Source organism: Triturus cristatus, chromosome 1_2 (genome assembly GCF_964204655.1).
Source record: "Triturus cristatus chromosome 1_2, aTriCri1.1, whole genome shotgun sequence".
NCBI classification, from domain to species: Eukaryota; Metazoa; Chordata; class Amphibia; order Caudata; family Salamandridae; genus Triturus; species Triturus cristatus.
Genome location: NC_140580.1, coordinates 548,642,048 through 548,662,630, shown reverse-complemented (window position 1 = coordinate 548,662,630; position 20,583 = coordinate 548,642,048). Strand labels below are relative to the sequence as shown.

The window sequence follows — 20,583 nt, the reverse complement described above, 5'->3', positions numbered from 1 at the left end:
GAACATGGTGGATGGAATTAAGTGTGTTGAGGTGGACATCCTGGCAGATGACACAGCTGGCCTGGGAGGGTTGCAAAATCACTTTGTGGCACTGCCGTTTTTTACAAAAAAGATAAATTACTCTTGATTGGATAAAATAAATCTGGCCTGGAGGGCATCTTTATGTGGGTCGATGACAAATCCCTATGGAAGGTTTTCTGGAGAAAGCATGACTTGTATCCTGTACACACCTTTTCAAAATTAGAGTCCAGAAATGTCACGTTTAGGAAAATCCATGCAGCAAGATATGAAATTGTAATCTAATGGAAACACATTAAAAAGCTATTTTCTTGCAAGATAGCTACCTTCTTACTGTAAAGACCCCCAGTCAGGAAATGAGGGAGCATGTCTCCCCCCCAAATACTAGTGTTGATGTTATTTCATCCTGAAACCTCATTTCCTGTCCATAGATGAAAGAGATAGGTGTGGCTGAGTTAGGGAGCATGAGTAATCTTTACTGGTAACTTTTCTAAAATGGTCGATGTGAGTGTGTAGACTTTGAACTAGGTGACTGAATAATGGACATTAAAAGGGACGGTGTGCTAGTTCATGACAAGCCTAGCCAGGCAAGTTTCCAGGTCAGGGGAACTCACTCACTTTTTTGTTTGCAGGGGGAATTCTAGCTGGGCGCAGAATTGCAATCCAGAAAGGCTCAACAAGCCAAGATCTTGGGCACAATTGAAAGTATTTATGAAGCATGAAGGAGGTGATGGACACAAGCCAGACTTCAACATATGAAAGGTGGACTGAGCCAAGAAGATGTTGGAGGACAGCCTGGTGCTGCAAAAATGGGGCAGAAGCATTATTTTTTTGAGTGCACACTAATTAAAGAAGATAATAGTGATCAAAAGGAGACACAAAATCAGCACAACACTTAGATTACCAAAGTGCTGTGACATGAAAGAGGTGATAGGACATGAGAGGAAGACATAAGGAAGAAGAAATGCCATGAACATTGTTGGACTGGAGGGCAGGTCCAGGTGAAAGTTAAGAACTTATATAATAGAGCAAGCTCTGACGGCAATCAACATCCTGCAAGAAATGAGCATGGAATCTGCACAGAATTAGAAAAGGTACAACACAGAGGTAGAGAAGAGGGAACAATGAAATTCAAGGGAGGATAGATCTCAAAGAGTATCATGGAAAACCTCCACTTTTACCAACAATATTATAACAATAGTTCAAAATCGTTTTTAGCCTGAAAAGTTTTCTTTCTAAGACATCTTAAGAACTTCGGGTACTGGAAAGAGCAGCAACGGGAATGAAAGTCCCACAGATGGAACAGCAGCTTTGTGATTTTCACTCAGTTTTCCATTTTACTGATTTAGAGACATAAATTCATCCGTTTCGTGGCTGCACAGAAATTAAATCTTTTTAAGTATGTTTCCATGCTGGTTATTATGACCACCACCATGGTGACACAATGCGCGATGAAATAAAGAAATTAGATTTTGTAATTGTACTTAATATAGATGCATAGCCGCTCATGTGCTATTGCTGCAAGGCTAATGTTTCCTGTTTGGTGCATTGTTTTATGACAAAAGGCCATTTCATGTACTAAAATCATGCAGACATGTAAGTGTGAGTACACATTTCTCTGTTAAAAAAGTGAAAATATAGTAGCTGTCCGTTCATTTATCACTGACTAAAAATGGGTTAATGCCAGAAAGATATGAAAAAACGATGGAAACTTAAAAAAATAAGTTGCATTAAACCAGAAGTCCTATCTATGAACCAACTAAAAGAATACATCAAATTGACATGCGCACCTTTTAGGGCAGCTAAGCTTGGCAGTCACTGCCCTTATGTTGCTTTTGTCAATGCAAATTCACTGTTTGCAACTTCTGTGACCAATCTGTCTAGGTGACAATTGATAGTTGCTTACTGAAAGTCTGCAGCTTTGGACAATCACTTTAAACTAACATTGTGCTCAATATAAGAGCCAAAAACCAAAGTATTCAATAAAATAATATCCTTCAACCAGCCCATCACTGGGGGAAAAGTTTGTGTCAAGAGACATTCTGCGATACCATTGAATGCTCAAGTGTCATGTGACGTCTTTCCCATGGGTATTATGACTTTACAGAGCACTGTGTGGGTAACATATAGTATGGTGACGAAATATTGTTACACTAAACGCAGAAGATTCAAAATGAGTCGATTTATTGGCCACAGTCTCAACAACCTCCAGTCTCCAACTGATTCAAATAGAATCTTCCCTTTTCACCCTGCATTCCACACCTTCTAGCAATGGACCATAGAATGTGGGATGCAGTGTGAAAGACTCATCACCACAACATCTCCCTCCCTATATACATAACAACATGAACTTTAAGTTACATGAGTATTCATACCTAAATAATTTCATTGATACATAAATACATTTATAAATAGAATCATTAATACTTAGAAGAAAAGACATCTCCTAATATCATAAATAATGTCACCAACATTTGCCGCAACACCTAAGCATCACAGTTCCTGATTGGTTTTGACACCACCCGTTTGCTGTGACGTGCAAGACCAAAGCCCTTATCTCCACCACGGTTTGGATCAGGTATTGGATGGTCAACCTGAATAACAGAACCATCACCCAATGTGCCAGAAGACAAAACCTTTACCACTCTACTTTTGTTCCACTATTCACATTATTTTATGAGCACTCCATTCTTGGATACAGCATTCACCCTTGCTGGAGATCTGAATTTTGACATTCCCATGGGTACATGGGTAGGATCTTTCACACGCACCCAATGGCCCACCTTAATCTCATTCCTGAACTCCTTGATGTTGCGCCTAGCATCATATCTTTCTTTCATTCTCGAAACTCTTCAACTTTGGGTCACATGATCTTTTCTAAAGAGAATGCACTGTCAGATTTCTGCTGAAAACCCCTGATCCATGCTGGACACACTTTTGATGTTGGTACAGATCCCCTCAGGATTTCAAAAAGATATAATCCAGTAACCCCATTAGGACATGTTTGATGGGACATACTCTCCATTGCATCACACTGCTCAATTTTGTTTTGAACTGTCCACTGAATGCACTCCATGAAAGTGTGATTAATTTTCTCAACGAGTCCATTGGCCTGGGAGTGATGTAAACCAATGCCGTTGTGTGTTATTGCATTGTGTTCCTTTATTTCTCTCTTAACAAATTGTACACCAATATCCGATACAATTTCTCTTGGGACCCTCTCAAAAACAATTTCTTCAGGAATTTTATGACCATGTTAGTATTTGGCTACTCCATAAAATCTACCTGTCCCTAATTTTCCATTTTATGATGGTTTGTCCCAAATGTCCTTCATGTTCATACAATATTATCTTATCCCTTAAACCGTTGGGAGGAATTAATTTGTCAGCCCTCATTAACATTCTATTACTCTCAATCGACAACTCGTCTGCCACCTTGAAGTAAGACTGAATAGCCACTGGTAACACTTTCTTCTTCGGCCATCTTTCCCTGATATATTTTTTGACACATTCGAGATTTTCATCAACTGACATTTCAATAATCCATTCATCCTGAATTAACGCATTGCCCTAACGCACATCCACCAAAGCCATAAAACATTCTTCATCGTCCTCTTCCCAATTCATGGATTGTCCCTGATTAAGATACGGAGAACGTGATAAATATTCAGCCATGGTGTTTTTTTCCACCCGGATTGTACTCAATATTGAAATTATATTGTAAATGTTTGGAGCTCAGTCTGGCCAGCCTAGGGGTGTGATTCATATTCACTGAACCTCCAAGATTGTTTACCAATGGCCTGTGATAGGTTTTGAGCATAAACTCCCTCCCCCAAATAAAACATTTGAATCGTTCCACCACCCAATAACAAGCCAAATGCTCTTTCTCTATAACAGAACAAATGTTCTCATTTTCCTTCAAAGACATGGACACAAACCCCGCCGTTGATTTGCCTCCTCCTTCTTTCTTTTGAGCGAGAGGGGCACCCAATCCATCGTTACTCGTATGCACTGTGATGAAGTATTCGCTGGTAGAGTCAAATGGTGCCAGAACTTCAGCAGAAACTATGTCTTTTTTCAGAGCTGCAAACTCATCCTGGCACTCATCAATTCAGAAGAACACTTGTTATTTCTTGAGCAGTTATCTCAAAAGTACAGTTTTGGCTTGGAATTTTGTTATAATTTTTCATAGTTTTCACAAACCCCTAAAAAGATGCAACTTGCTATTTGCTTTTAGGACAGAGAGCCTTTGTAATAGCTTCCACAAGACCCGGTCTGGGTTCCACTTCCTTTTCAGATATTACGTGGCCTAAATAGTAAATACTACTTTTTGCAAATTCACAAATTTTAACATTTGCTACAATGCCAAACTCGTTCAATCTTTGCAAAACATGTGCATAAGTCTGTCATGACTTAGAAGATCGTCCCCTGCTACGTGGATGTCATCCTGGAATGTCACAATTCCCTTGGTATCTTTTAGTACATCCTCCAACACACACTGGAACACCAAGTCTGCACATGCCAATCCAAAAGGCATTCTTCTGAATTGGAATGTGCCAACCAGCGACCCAAAAGCTGTTAAATGTTTGGAGGACTCATCCAACACCACTTGATGATAGGCAGACGACAAGTCGATCTTACTAAACACTTTGGCACCTGCAAAAGTAGTAATGATGTCATATACAAGGAAGGGGATGATAATCTAACCAAATCACCTTAAAAAGGCTCCTCAACTACACTCAAACTCTCAGCTGTCCATTTTCTTTGCCGCACAATAAAGTGATGAGTCATTAGGTTCTATAACCTCATCTTCACACATTTCCTGAGAATTTCCGTTATATCTTCCCAGACACTAAAAGGCACATTTCTTAGCTTGTGCTTTACAGAGGAAGCCCCACACTGTACCTTAATTTTGTGTTTGAACCCTGTGATTCTACCCATTTTATTACTGAACACCGCCTTGTACATTGCAGACCAATCGTTGATGGAATCTTGAACTTGCTCACTGGCTCCACCATCCATAACCAAAGACACTTGAACCTTCCTTCCTGGCCTCAACGTCATGCCGAATAAACCCTGGTGGTACCAACCTAAAATGTTCAACCCCTTTTTGGACACATACACCTTGCCAAAAATCTATCTTTCCTTAAACTTCATGCGGCATTCATAATAACCTGTAAGTTTAATATTTCTACCATCATTCGTCACAGGGTTTATGTCCGGTGGCAACAGTTTTTTCTCACCACCCCACATTTGATGCCATAACTCATCAGTGATCATAGTCACCCTTGCTCCGGTAATCAACAAATAAACTCAACACCTTCCCATCTACGTTTTCATATGGGTCTACACAATTTGGCTCACCACCAGTACTACATCGTTTCCCTTCAATTAACTCTTTGTCGGAACTGTCATTGCCTATTCTATTGGACACTGAGTTCACCGTATCCTTCTGAGATTGGCACACTTTGGCCAAATGTCCTACCTTCCCATAAGCTCTACACTTCACATTTTTGCCAGCCAAGAACGACCATTAGAGGAATGACTCAGATAACACATCTAAAACAAATGTTCTTTTGGTTGAAAACCCCTTCCTTCGCCTCTTTCTTTTTGGCAAACTTGTTAACCTGTCCTTTTTGTTATGAATTGCCTAACTCTTTAACCACAGTGTTGGACATGGCCCTTTTTAGAGGAATTCACCCGAAAACTTTTTGCTTTTTCCTCCTAGTCTGTGATGACTCTCTCCGCATGACCTTAGGAACCAGGGCACCTTCTCACTGTACTGCAGAGGGAAGGTGCGCACGCCCGCCATGCCTGCATTGGGCGGGGGAGGCACACAATGGGTGTAGCTGCCGTACCTCCGTGTGCTCTGTAAACAGGTACACCACATACCTGGGTGGGTACGGCCCTGACTAGAAGTGGAAAGTAGCACTGCATGGGCCACCCACCGGAAAGCCTGTCAACCCTGTATCGGGCCTGTGTTTGGAGGTCGATGGGGCGCCTCAGCCAACCCTGAGTAGGCCATCCCATACTATGAGGGCACCCCTCAGGGAAGCCCTGAAGGGAACCGAGGGGATGGTAGACTGAAGACCGGGCAGGGTCATGTGGGTGTTCCCTGCTCAGGTAGTGAGGAACCCCCCCACGTGGGGCTTCCCCTGCCTTGTAGTTTGGCTCTTCCTGTGGGATACTCCTGGGGTGCTGCTGATTCTTTTGTGTGGCCTCAGAGCACATCCTCACTGTCAAGGCAGTGGGGTAGTGCTTGCGCCATCCTACACAAGCTAGGAAGAGGCGCTGACACTGTGTTCAGAAACATGGGCCGGTCTGCCAACGCATACCAGAGAGAGGGCACTGGTACCTGGGGCATGTTAACTATGCACCCAGCCTGCCATTCCAGGCCAGGATGTGTGCATTGGACCTTATGCTGTTTTAAATACATGCCCAGCCAGACGTGGCAGGCTGGTGGATGTGCCATGGTACCTATGGCATTGTGGACAGGTGCTCGGTCTGCCATTGTAGACTGGTGAATGCATACCTGCAATCCCAGGTGTTCTAACACCCTGGTTAGGCCTGCAGTGGCAGGCCTTTGTCCGAGCACTTGCACCCATGGTGCTAGTGGCAAGGTGCCCGACCTGCCGTTGTAAGCCTGGTGTGTGCAATCGCACCCATAAGGGGGTCGACCCGAGTCCCGCTGGTCCAGACAGGGTGGTGAGCACGTACTTGCACCTAAGTTGCTACGGCCTGGGTAAACCCATTGCCAAGTCTGCCATTGCAGACCAGTTTGTGCGCATTGGTAGCTATTGTGATTAAACTCATGAGCCGCCTGCCTGGGCATGCTACTGCATGTGTGCACCCGCACCTCTGGTTCCCGTGATTGCATGTGCCGCCTACCATTGCAGGCTCGTGCGTGAATACTGACACACATATTAGTTAAACCTGTGTTCAGTCTGCTGTTGCAGACTTGGGTGGGCGCACTTGCACCGCTGGCGCTGGAGACTATGTGCCCAACCTGCCATAACAGATCAGTGTGAGCACAAGTACATGTGTGCCCAGGTACTGAGGCATGCCTGTGTGTGTTTTCTCTACCTATGAAGCTTGCTCTTCCCACAGGCTAACATGGGGAAGTGGTTAAAATCATTCGGGCTCCAATAGTGGATTGCATGATGTTTCCTATCAATGGATTTGCCATGCCAAACACTTTTCAATGGTAAAGGAGGTTTGGCATAACTCGCTTAGAAATGCCACTTGTAGAATATGGACATTTCCATGCTCTAAAAGTATTGTGTGCCTTGGTACCTGGCTCCAGTTGACACCAGGGGTCAGGGGAGCACATCTGTGCATTCCCCAAGCAACAGTCATAAACCATGGGCATCCCACGAGAACTGCACCCCTCTGCCATTTGAGGGCTAAATGGGATAGATTGAAGAGAGAGGTTCTCAGACTTAGCCTCTAGGTGCCGGAACAAGGCCCCACTAAAGATTAAGATCTGCATTCTATTGCCCCATGGCAGCAGGCCTACAGTTTAGGGCAGACATCTGTGGTTCAACCCCTTGAACCACCCTAACTTTATAGACACATGATATTATAACTACGGTGCCATCCTTCAGCAAGGGGTGAGATAGGCTTGAGGGGATGCAGGACCGGAGAACCCAGACTGTGTTGTGCACATTGCCAGAGGACTCTATTGTGCACATTCTGGATAACTACCCATGAAGGGAACCACATGCCCTTTCTGAATTGTGGCTGGCCTGGGCCTAGGACCGGCTTAAGTGTGGCGCACTGAAGTGCACTCTCAAAGGGTCTGTCTGTGGGCCTCCTATTCTCCTGGAGATCTCAGGCACATCAAAGATCTCCAGTGAGAGACCTGTAACATCAAGAGGCATATCAACAACAACCGGCGATAATTATCGCTGAGTGCACTTAGCGCTAGGATAATTATCGCCAGCTAGCGCCGATTTTTATCGCTGAGATAGCGTACTATTAGCAACGCTTATCTCATCAGCGATAAAAACCCTAGCGCTAACTGGCTAACGTGAGATTATCGCTAGAAACCAGCGATAATCTCACGTTAGCTAGTTGATAGGGACTCACAAACTTAGCCATGATATCCACCTTCCATAGGATATCATGGCTAAGTCAGTCCTGAAGCAGGCGTAAGGAAAGTAGCGATAACAGGGGTTATCGCTACTTTTCCTGACACCATGCTTCATAGCGTTAGGCTTGCTGATAGGAGAAATGTCGCTTAGCGACATTTCTCCTGTCATGCCAGGTCAGGAACGCCCACTTTGCATCTCATTAGAGATGCAAACCTGGACGTTACGAATCCTGACGCTAAAGCAAGGTTTCACGCGTTAGCGTGACCTTGCTAATTAGGCGATAAAATTATCGCCGCTTTTTGGCCGAAAACGTCCGCAAAAGCGGCGATAATTTTTTATCGCCTGCTTGTTGATATGCCCCCTAGAGAGCAGTGCCATCTCAAGTGCCCACATCAGCTACTGAATCTCAACTGGTAGTGCAGTGTGAGCATGGAACCAAGACTTGTGTCTGGAGACCGGATTGTCTAGTGCGGAGCCCCAGAAATCTTGCCCGTATCCAAGGCATGTGGTGTGGTTCCTGTACTGCAGGGACCCTGACACTCATAAGTGTCTAGTTGGTGGTGAGCATATTCACTGGTTGCGGGACCCCGCATGGCCTGATTAGATGATCGTGCTACATCTCTCTTGTGTGACAAGTTGACTGCATGCTCATTGTGTGCTGTGTCTGATTCACAGGGTGTAACCCTCAGAGAGGGGGTGTGTGTCCCTAGTAGTGTGTCATTCTACCTTATGTGGCTCTGCTGAACTTGCACCTGTGTGTGTCACCGGACTGGTCTGGGGCATTTCGTATCATCGTGCACTGGACGTTGTGCCTCATTTCCAGTGAGGTATGGAATTTGCAACTCTTCATTGTGTGTGACCAGAATTGCCTGGTGCAACCCATCTCAATGTGCACCAGTCATTGTGTCTCATTTCCAGGGAGGTATGGAATTTGCAACTCTTCGTGTTGGAGAGCTGAAATGTCTGGTGTGAGTCATACCAGCATGCACCAGACACTGTGCCCGGATTGCCTGGGCACGATCCTTATCATTGTGTACCGCTCTGGTGCCTCTTCCTATCGAGAGGGTGTGTATCACAGTTGATGGTTGGAAAACTGAAAATACACCTAATTTAAGCGGGTGCATCTCAACTGATGCAGACTGTCACAAAAATGCAATGTTGAAATTTCAGTTAAGGAAAATGCGAATAACACAACAAAAGATCAGCTAATGAAGAGGGATGGCAGATGGCCCCTATAAGTAATCATGTACATAAAATTATCCTAAAATCAAAAGATCTTAGCTGACCCCAGACCTAAAATGCATTGGCAGAGGCAGTACGTCTGGTAGTGGCTTTCAGCTTTTTGGCTTTGTCTGTGCTTGTTTTTGCAAAGCATTATTGCTGAGGAATCAGCCGGCCCTCATCAATCTAAAAAATAATTGTGACTAAAAGCAAAAATATTATTTTGGTCTCTTAAAGAATGCATTGCCATAGCAGTCCATCACTAAAGAGAACTTTATATGTGTGTGGATGTGCACCGTGTGAAATGGGCTAATGCCTTCACTAACAGTGCAATTAGCCAATGGGTGATACAGGCTGACCCATTGCCCCATGCTGCATGCTGTAGTGGGATGAATAACAATGTGAATAACAATAACAGACCAATAGATGAAAAGAGCTGGCTGAAAGCCCTTATATTTGTATTATACATATAAGTTTAGTTAAATCAAAAGGTCTTGACTAACACCAGACCTAAAAAATGCAATTGACCAGCCTATGGCAGCTGAAAGTCAGTAAAGTTAGTCCGTCTACTTTTGGGAAAATAAAATGTTTTCATCCATCCATTTCAATGTTTAGCAATCTGGAGCAATTTCCTTGACAATTTTCAGAGAAAGATTTAGGAAAGCTCTCAAACGCAAAGTCATCTTAAGGATTTTGGGGGTTCTGGGCAAGACTTATTTTGGGGACTCTTGTAGCGAACAAATGTGAATTTATTATCCATGTCTTGCTAAGTCAAGCCTGCATAATGCCAAACTATATTAAATTATATATGTTCATCTTTAACGGGATAACAAAAAAAGTTTCCTCCTGAATGGGACCCCAAAAATCCTTCAAATGGCACTGGGTAGAGAGAGAGGTAGATGTTGACAGAGAGTGAGTGAGAGAAACTCAATAGACAGAAGTCAAATAAAGAGAAAGTTCACTTTCCCTGGGGTGCCCTTGGTAGCTGGGGGCCCTGGCAACTGCCCACTTAAAAGGTCTCTGCTCAAACAGCTTCTATTAATCGATCTTTCATATTGCATCTTTGTCATCAAATAAGCAGTTGATGGCTCACACGTTTAATCATGCTCTCAGTGTATCCATGCACCACACTCACTGTCAGTAACTATTCTAGGTGATTTCGGATTTTTGTCATGTAAAATTATCTTTGAGGGGGCTATTTTTATGCTCTGCCCCGTTACTTTTAATGCCCCCATCCCTACTTTTGACCATCTTTACCTCTCATCCCTTTTCCTTCTCTTGATGTCTCCTTTATCTCAAAGATCACTCAAGTGGCAAAAAGTGACATAAAAACACTTAAAAAGTAACCAAAAGAAGATAGTCAATTTTGTTCAGTTTAAATTCTGACATTGATCATTTACAACCAAGCTTCTAATTACAATATTTGTTTTGAAATCTCGTACCTTAAAATGTGCCATGTTTTGATGTATTAATTGATGAAAATACTAACATAGTCTGGTAAGTGCTGTATTTTCATTGTATTTATATGAAGGTATCCATGTGGAAAAATTAAATTTAAATAAGAACAATTTGATAATATATTTTTTCTTCTTCCTCAAATTAAAGCAATAGATCGTGGTTTGTGCCACTAAAAAGGGGACTGATTGCAACAGTGCAAAATGTTGGCATTTACTAGGTTAACCAAACACAGTTGAGAGGACGATGTTTATTTTGTTAATTGTAATGGACAAGGTTTACAGTGTCTTAAAGGAAATATAATATTGCATTCTTCTATGGCACAGTTTCAAACTGCACTAGCTCTTGTGGGGGACGTCCATCAGTACTTGGCTTCATACAATGTACAGTTCAGTATTGTACTGATAACTGTATTGCTAAAATACATTTTTAAGTACAGTTTCAGCAACCTCCATGTGTGTCCAACTGTTGAGAGATGGTTCAGAGCAGCTTCCACAGATCCATTATGCTCAATTTTCCAAGTTTATTTATTCATTTTTTAATTATATCAAAGTAATGAACTTACGAATTATCATCAAAACATTATAAACCATATTTCATACCAATAGTTAATTATCTTTCATATCAAGAATCTCGGGGCATATAAACTATGCCTGAGTATGGAGCTAAAATTAAAAAAGCAACATGGCACATTTTATATTTTTCCATATATAATTGCAAAACTGGCCTTTTTTGGTCCGCAATGAGTATTGGGATTGTTCACTAGGCAAACGCACAGTGTGCAATATCCCTACTAGGAATAAAAATAAATAGCTCTGTTTATAATTTCTTACCAGTTCATACTAAGCGCTATACGTTTCATTGGAAAAACTGTTACTGAGGAATGATAAAGTTGCAAAGGCTCAAAAGTCCCAAAATTCTCCAGTAGGGGAGCCTACTCAACTCTAATTCTATAATAGTGAACTTAAAGTACCCTATTACAGAGACTCTAAAATAATGAGCCGATAAATAGACTGTGATTAGTTGAGGTACATGGCCAATTTCTACATTTAATTATATCAAACGCTTCTAAAGCTTAAGGCCCAGATTTACTAAAAATCGGGAAGCGCTGCATGATATACTACAATGCTGCCATGTGCAAAATTAAAAAAATGGTGCAACACCATATTTACAGATTCCCACTCCAATGATGCCATCAGCTGTGCTAAAAATGCTGTGTTAGTGCAAATGTGAGGTGAGCAGTATCATGCGTGAAACCTGTCCTCGAGGCATACCGCCAAGTGCAAACCGCCCACTGGTATGTTGTGCCAAATGTTTAACTTAGTGGAAATTACACATTACATGTGGAAATAGCATGTAATATTCTGCCTCGTCATTATTTGTGCTTTGTTTAATTTGGTGCTAGGATCCCATGCAAAGCTTGGCTGTTCAACTTTAGTAGATTAGGGGTTTGGTACGTGCAATGCAAAGGCATTTGGAGCTACGGTCACATGACATTTCTGTGCAAAATGTACCCACTTAAGGCAATTTGACCCGCCTGCCCTAGTCAATAGTAAAATTGGGGGTAACACATGATAACGATCACCAACAGTCTTCCAAATATGGTGAACCTTCTTTGAGCAATTTTTTCCTCAGCCTATAACAAAGAGCAAACCTAACTGTGTTTCTAAAAAAGTCTTGTATAACCTTTTTCCCATTTTGACCAGATGTTCACAAAACCGAAAAATCTTTTTTGAAATTTTAGTAAACATTGGTCCGGTTACAACTAATCAAAAACAAACTCCTTGGTTGCATATTACAGTGCAACCTTAACTGTGGAATGCAGCTGCAGTCTATAAAAGCACTACACAGCGACCCACCATGTCTCACGCGCTGATCTTCATACAGCGCTTAGTTCATCATTCTGAACTGCCTACTCCAAACAGTGTGGGAGAGAGTTTGTCATATCTTACGAGTCCGTTTCTGGGATTCCACAACTATTTCCTCGCATTATCAGATTTACCACTTGCGGTAAAATAGTAGGCTCCTTGACTATTTGGCCATTATATACAGAGCAAATTCTTCACCTTCTCCCTTTGATTTTTTGCACCACGTTGGATCTGTGCCCCACCACTTCCTACTTCTACTGTTGCTTTTAACTTCCTTTGGTTCACCTGCACAGCCCATGCACTTCATGGAGTTTCTGGATATTTCCTTTCTCTTGCCTTCAGCTTCTTCTTTTGTTACTGTTTAGTCTAAGTGAATACATTGAGTGGTTGACTGGCCATATGTAGTACTCTGTACCACCAAAGTATTCTACAGTTACTAGAATATGCTGATTGTAGCTACTTCTGGAAGAACACCAGACTCTAGGCTCCATGTATCTCTTTTGGGAATGAGTTGCAAACTTAGATACTTTGGAAAGAGAAACTTGACGTAAATTAAGGATAGCAGGGGGAAGCACATTCTACTGTGGATTGTACTTTGATACACCTGGCACTTGCCTTGCATTTTGTGATGCCAGGGGTCAGGAAGGCATGGCAGGAACATAAGGTGATCAACATCAGTGGAGGAGCTGATCTGCTCTGGGTTGAAAGTTTCCTTTTGGGAGTGTGTGCTGGAAAAAGGTTGCTCGACCACAAGATCTAAAAAGTCTGAAACCACCTAATGTTCCCATCCAACATTATCGATGGTCTACAATGGTAATGTTGGCAATAATAATGATGGTACGGCTGATGCTTGATGTGCTACACAATTTGCTAAACACTCTGCAGGTTAATGTGTAGCAGAGTGCAGCTCAACTCTTATTTGTTACTCAAATTTCACCTTGATTTTTCATTAAGTAGTCATATTAAATTATTTTAAGCAGCTACGGAGCTTCGGTATTCTTTGGCACTGTTAGAGGTCGATTACGAGTTTATCGGTCCATAGGACTGCCAAACTCGCGGTAGAGGTGTGGTGGCAGTCAGGGACCGCTGCAATAGTCCAACCGCTGTATTACGAGTACAGCAGTCAGACCTCCAGGTGACCGCTGCATGGAGATCTTGCAGTGGTCTGTGGAAGCAATATGGGAAGCAATATGCTTGGTGGTGCCGCTGGGACACCGCCAAGCATATTACGACTTTCCCCACCGCCAGCCTTTTTATGGCAGTGAGCCCGCCATGAAAAGGCTGGTGGTGGGGAAACAAAGGTTGCCCCGTGCAGGGAGATGTATGCAGTAGGGCATATGTTGTGCACCCCCTGTCTGCATGCACCCCCTTTCCTGCACGGCGTGGATCACACAGTCTATGACTTGCAGGAACAGCTTTAGGTGCTCCCATTGCATGGGACCGCTGTGCCGCCCTCCCGCCAGACAACGAGGGAACTCGTAATCTGGAGGGCAGGTTGCAGTGAGTCTTGGCGGTGTAGTATCAGGGCGGTGGCGTGGCCTGGCATGGGGGTCCTTTCTCACACCACCAAACTCAGACTCAGGCCCTAAATCATGTTAATGAGTCAATGATACTCATATAACTAAATTAGTCGACAAATTGTGATACACAGAGATGTCCCCTGTGTCAAAAACTTTGGCACATCAAGCTATTGTGCTATCTTGGTTAAACTTAATTTGCTTTCAATGTGCCTGATTCTTGGCTCATAGTGTTCATTAATGTCTGATATTAGTCCATTTCCTAGTCTCTGCACTGTGCTTTGCTGAAAACCCCAAAGTAATGTTAACCAATTTATAAAAGACAGCTGGGTGCATCACTCTTGTAGAAAATGAAGAACGCTATGCATAATGGTTCTCTTTTCTGTTTCAGGTACTCTTCAACATATATGCAACATTACATACAGTTTTATGCAAATTTGCACCAATGCAATACAGGGGCAGATAGGTTTTGCCCAAAGTACTGCTGACGTTCAATGTTGGCCCGTCCAGGTCACCACTGCCATACAGAGGCATACAATTCTTAATTTGTCATTTAATAATGTATGCAATAGTTAATTCACAAAATATTTGAAGGGCCAGATGAGAAGGCAGAGCCCTCTCAGAGCTTGCACCCAGGGCTGTTTAGACCTTATCTCCTGTTTTTAGGAGAACTCGGAAACATGTCATATCACCTCTGTCTAATCCTCACCAGGAACGATTCGGGTCTAATGTTTGCAAAACTGTAGGGAAGGCCACTACTATTTGTACACAGCAACCCCCATCATTTTATTTATGATAATATAAACCAAAGCAGAATGTACTTGCAACATGGCTAAATGAAACACTGGAAAAGTGTAGCAATTCTAATTGCTTACATACTGAGATATATGTCAAGGTACTAATACCTCCGAATGAGGTCCATCAATTTTGATAAGTGGAGCAACATGTAAATTGTGTATTTTGTCCTTGTGCAAGATTTGATTTGATATTTTTCAGTCTAAATTTGGACCTAAATGTACTTGTCCCACTCTGTAGAACATGACCAGCAAACACTTTACAAAGTAGATTTACCCAATTCTGCTAGTGGAAAATTTCACATAACAGGTCCTCGAAATAAGGAGAGCCACTTTTCTATGATTCAAGAACCATGAGACTGAGATGCACAACCCCAAGGAATGTTCTCATGCAGAGCTGGTGAAGAGTGAACTTCTATGGAGCAACACCCCAGACCGCATCAACACTGCACACGTTCAGATGAAATGGAATGATTGTTTATTGTGCGGCACAAAATATTAATGAGTAACATGATACCCAAAGATCCCAATCAAGCAATTGTTGGAATTGAGGTACAGAGATTAGGGCCCAAACCATACAATTTGTTTAAAAAAATAGATGTAATTTACTCTTGGGAATTCAGGAGTAGTCCAGAAGTAAGTCACAAGTAAGTCACAAACACTTACACAAACATCTTTGGGAATCACTTTCATGCTGAGCTGCACAGCCTTACACAGCACGTTTATGCTGATCTGCACAGCCTTACAGAGCTTTTGGCAAAGTGGGAAAGTCAGGGTTAGAACCGAAGTTCCTTGAATCCCAGGCACTGGACATCTTCTCCACTGGGTTAATGTTCTTGCTACACCTCCTTATACTTACTTTTCCTCCTCTGCTAACCTCTCTATTGTCTTGAAGACTGGATATAGGTCAATGTCACACAGCGTAACGGCGCTAATTTGTTCTTCTTTAGGTTGGAAGGCTTTTTAATTCCACTATTTTTAAGTTACTCTCTTGAATGGTAGAGGAGGAAGGGGCTGGGTTGTCCTAAACAGGATTTCAACGTGATGTGCAGCAGATCACGCAAAGTTATGTGACAGATTTACACCAACCCACTCTGCTATTTTGCTAATTGAAGAATCATGCCATGTGTCTTGGCTCCACTATGTGTCTGTTTTTGGCCTACGGTGTGCCAGAAAGATGCAAACAGGCTTTTATGGCTCAGAGGTTGGTCAGAAAAATTATCACACCTTTTCACCTTCTCCTAACTCATGCATTGCTCCCCTTGCCCATCTACGTCTCACTAGGTTTTATTGTTTATTTGTTTTGCACTGCACCATTGCTCGCCCCTCCACATCTTGTTCTTTTTAGTAGGCCTGGGCGGTAAATTCCGTTCCGCTCGCGGAATTTGCGGAATTTCGGTAATTTCGCGTTCCGCGGAGAACGCGAAATTGCCCAAAATTCTGCTTTCCGCGGCTTCGCGAAATTTTTTCTTGTTCGCGTTCTCAAATTGCGTGTTCGCGAGATATTTCTCCCCGAGCACGCAAACAGCAACTGTGAACAGGAAAAAAGCATCGCGAACAAGCAATTCCGCGTGTTCGCGGAATTTCTGCATGTTCGCGGAGATTTTTACCGTTTCGCGGAGATTTGCGTTACTCGATTACGCAAATTCCGCCCACCCCTACTTTTTAGGTCTCTGCTGTCGAAAGCAGCGCATGCGCTGCTCTCGGCATTCGGGAGCTTCTTGGAATCAATACAGATTCCGGAGCTCTCGGAGGCAGAGTTGAAGCCCTGCCCATCTTTTTAATTGGCCAGCGTCATCTTCAATGCAAAACGCTGGCTGCTGATTGTAAAGGAGGCTTCTTAGTCCCTCCTGGTTGCCGCGTTGTCTCCTTTTGGCCACGCCCACCGGGATTTGATCTTTTACCAGCGGCGTGACACTCTCTCCCTCATTGGGTAGTACGCACTTTTTTATTTTCTTCAATTTGTGATTGTCTATTGTCGTAATGGAATTTTTTCCATAGACCGTTCCTTGAAAGTTGATGCTCATAATGATAAAGTACGAGCGTTTTTTCTTTCAAGTCTGTCATACTCAAAATCAAACACAGTCACGGTTTTTTGTACCCACACGTGTTCCTCGTTTAAGACCGTCTTGGTACGCTGTGACGAGAGAAGGAATGCAGATGTAGGCACAGCTGTCTGACAGGAGTGACGTCAAATGTGGGCATCAAGGCTGAGAGAGAAGGGGAACCGACACAGTTGAAAAGTAAACGAAGATTGGGAGGGGCCGTGGGAACAGTTTATTTATTCCTGCCCGTTTAAATTATTATGCTTTAGTTGACAACTCAGCAAATATTGAAAAACAAAAGGCCTCAGGGAACATGCCCTAATGAAGGCACTAGTATGTGAGCATTGAAACGTAAAGTGTTCCACAACAGTACCATTTACTCAAACTGCCAGCAAGTGCAACATTATAAGCCTTCTCCTCTCTCTGAACTGCCATGCCCATTCATTCCTTGGCCTCTCTGCTGAGAATGCCAAGAGGTCATAAATGTGTGCCAATAATGTCATGGCAAAGAGGCCAGTCATAAGGAATTCATTGACAACAGAGCACCTTGACGCCGTTTAAAGAGATTTCCAGAACCGTAAAGGGTGACCCGGAATCAAAGAAGCTGCAGGCCATGTGAAAGTCATCAGTGCGCTACACAGATCTTGGTTAACATAACACAATGTTTCAGTAAGTCTGTACAACTTTGCAGATTTGTTTTTCTCTACAAGTATCCTTTTTGCAGGGCTTTTCCCTACCCATTAGCACTGCTGATGAGATAAATACTAACCTATCTATGGGTAGCCGGCCCACCAGGAGAGCAGGGGCCACAACCTTCTTTTACCAGGGTAGGACCGCCCACCGAACGTTGAGATCGGCGCGGGGCAGGCTGTGTCGGCACTGACCTCTGCCCTGCGGGCGCCATTTTTGTTACACTTGTTCAAGCTGGACAAAGTCGCTGAGTGGAAGTTCATTATTAATAACTATGTTGCTGGCATAATAATAATAACCGATAATAATGATGCAAACAATAATAGAAAATAATTATACAGATATTGTCCTGAATTATTACTATCATTATTAATAATAATAACGATTATTCTTACTGTTATTAATACTAATTTTAATGGGGTGAATTATTATTTTTATCATCATCATGGACTTCGGATGTTTCATGCTCCGGACGTAGCCTACAGCCGGGCACCAGCTCACCATTTTTGTAGTTCTGCGCAGTCTTTTAACATACTAACTGACACTGACTGACTCTGACTTACTGACTGACTCTGACTGACACTGACTGACTGGCACTGACTGACTGACTGACACTGATTGACTGACACTGACTGACTGACACTGACTGACTGACACTGACTGACAGACACTACTGATTGACACTACTGATTGACACTGACTGACTAACACTAACAGACACTACTGATTGACACTGACTGACACTGACTGACACTGACGGACACTGACTGACGGACACTTACTGACACTGACTGACCGACACTGGCTGACAGACTGACTGACTGACACTGACTGACTGACACTGACTGACTGACTGACACTGACACTGACTGACTGACACTGACTCACTGACACTGACTGACTGACACTGACTGACTGACAGACACTACTGATTGACACTGACTGACTGACACTGACTGACACTGATTGACACTGACTGACTGGCAGACACTACTGATTGACACTGACTGACTGACACTGACACTGACTGACTGACACTGACTGACTGACACTGACTGACTGACACTGACTGACACGGACACTGACTGACTGACACTGACTGACTGACTGACACTGACTGACTGACTGACACTGACTGACACGGACACTGACTGACTGACACTGACTGACTCTGACTGACAATGACTGACTGACACTGACTGACACTGACTGACTGACACTGACTGACAGACACTGCTGATTGACACTGAATGACTGACACTGACTGACTGACTGAAACTGATTGACACTGACTGACTGACACTGACTGACACTGGCTGACACTGACTGACTGACACTGACTGACATTGACTGACAGACACTACTGATTGACACTGACTGACACTGACTGACAGACTGACACTGACTGACTGACTGACACTGACTGACTGACTGACACTGACTCACTGACACTGACTGACACTGACTAACTGACACTGACGGTCACTGACTGACACTGACTGACTGACACTGACTGACACTACTGATTGACACTGACTGACTGACACTGACTGACTGACTGACTGAAACTGATTGACACTGACTGACACTGACTGACTGACACTGACTGACATTGACTGACATTGACTGACATTGACTGACACTGACTGGCACTGACTGACAATGACTGACACTGACTGACTGACACTGACTGACTGACACTGACTGACTGATACTGACACTGACTGACTGACACTGACTGACTGATACTGACACTGACTGACTGACACTGACTGACTGACACTGACTGACACTGACTGACTGACACTGACTGACACAGAGGGAGTGCCACATATGTACACAATCGTTCGCGATACTCGAGAAAATGGAAGTAGAGGTGGGCTTTACAGGGCGATCATTTTACACAATGAAGAGGACACACATGAACCCAGAGGTACAAGCCCTGTTCACTGTACACGGAGGTGCAGGTTGTTCCCCAAAAATACACAGACATTCACTGTACTTTAAGATGCAGTCACTCACTGCACGCAGACATAGGCGCAGAAATAAGAGCCACGGGCACACACGCAACACAGACCCTTGGTGTACATAGGAATGAATGCAGGCACATACTGGGTGCATTCACTCACTGTGCACAGAGGTACTCAAATCAAATTTGTACAAAGCGGCTCTTACAGTGCACATAGATACGGACTCTTGGAGCGCGTGTACTCAGAGCCTCCCCCTGTACACAGGGGTACAGAATTCTGCTGTACACTGATGAACCCTGTATACACAGTCAAAGCACCACCAGTTCACAGGAGATACAAGCACACGTCGTATGCAAACATCCTCCCTTGGCCTTCTCTTACCCCTGGTTCCTTCCGCTACCGCCTGAGGCTGTGCACATCCTTCTTACCTGCTGAAAGGCAATATTTCTCTCCATGTGTTCCCATACCTGGCGTGTCACGCAGTTTGGTGCTTATTTTCCTTCCATGTTAAAAAATAGTAGACGTTTCAGCACCCCGGCAAATGTGCTGCATAGCTAAATACATATAAGGTCCCAAAGGCGAGACCGATTGCATTGCAAATGCTTGTTTTCCTTGTCTTTGAAGGCATGGAGCTGCAATGTGTTCCAGGGTTGCTAATTTCTAAAACAAATGTGCTTTGGCGCACTTTTGTGTTGTTTTTAATTTAGTGCTTAAACATGGGTATCCACAATCTTGAAATGGTAAGTTAAAGCAAAAAACAAAATGGTTGTCACATCATTACACATGGGTGAAAATGCAGGGGTTGCCTAACATCAGGAATAAGCCTGCATGTGTGATGACCCATGCATGCCTAGGCATCAATGCACTATTATTAAACATTTTTGAAGATGCTGTTCAGCATCAGCAATAACCA

General features: G+C 43.3%; 1 protein-coding gene across 1 annotated transcript in view; it reads right to left on the bottom strand.

Moving 5' to 3' along the window:
• The window catches only part of SLIT1 (slit guidance ligand 1), a 789,534-nt gene that overhangs the window by 760,266 nt on the left and 8,685 nt on the right, over positions 1-20,583 (bottom strand). The gene's annotated exons all lie outside the window — the stretch shown is intronic.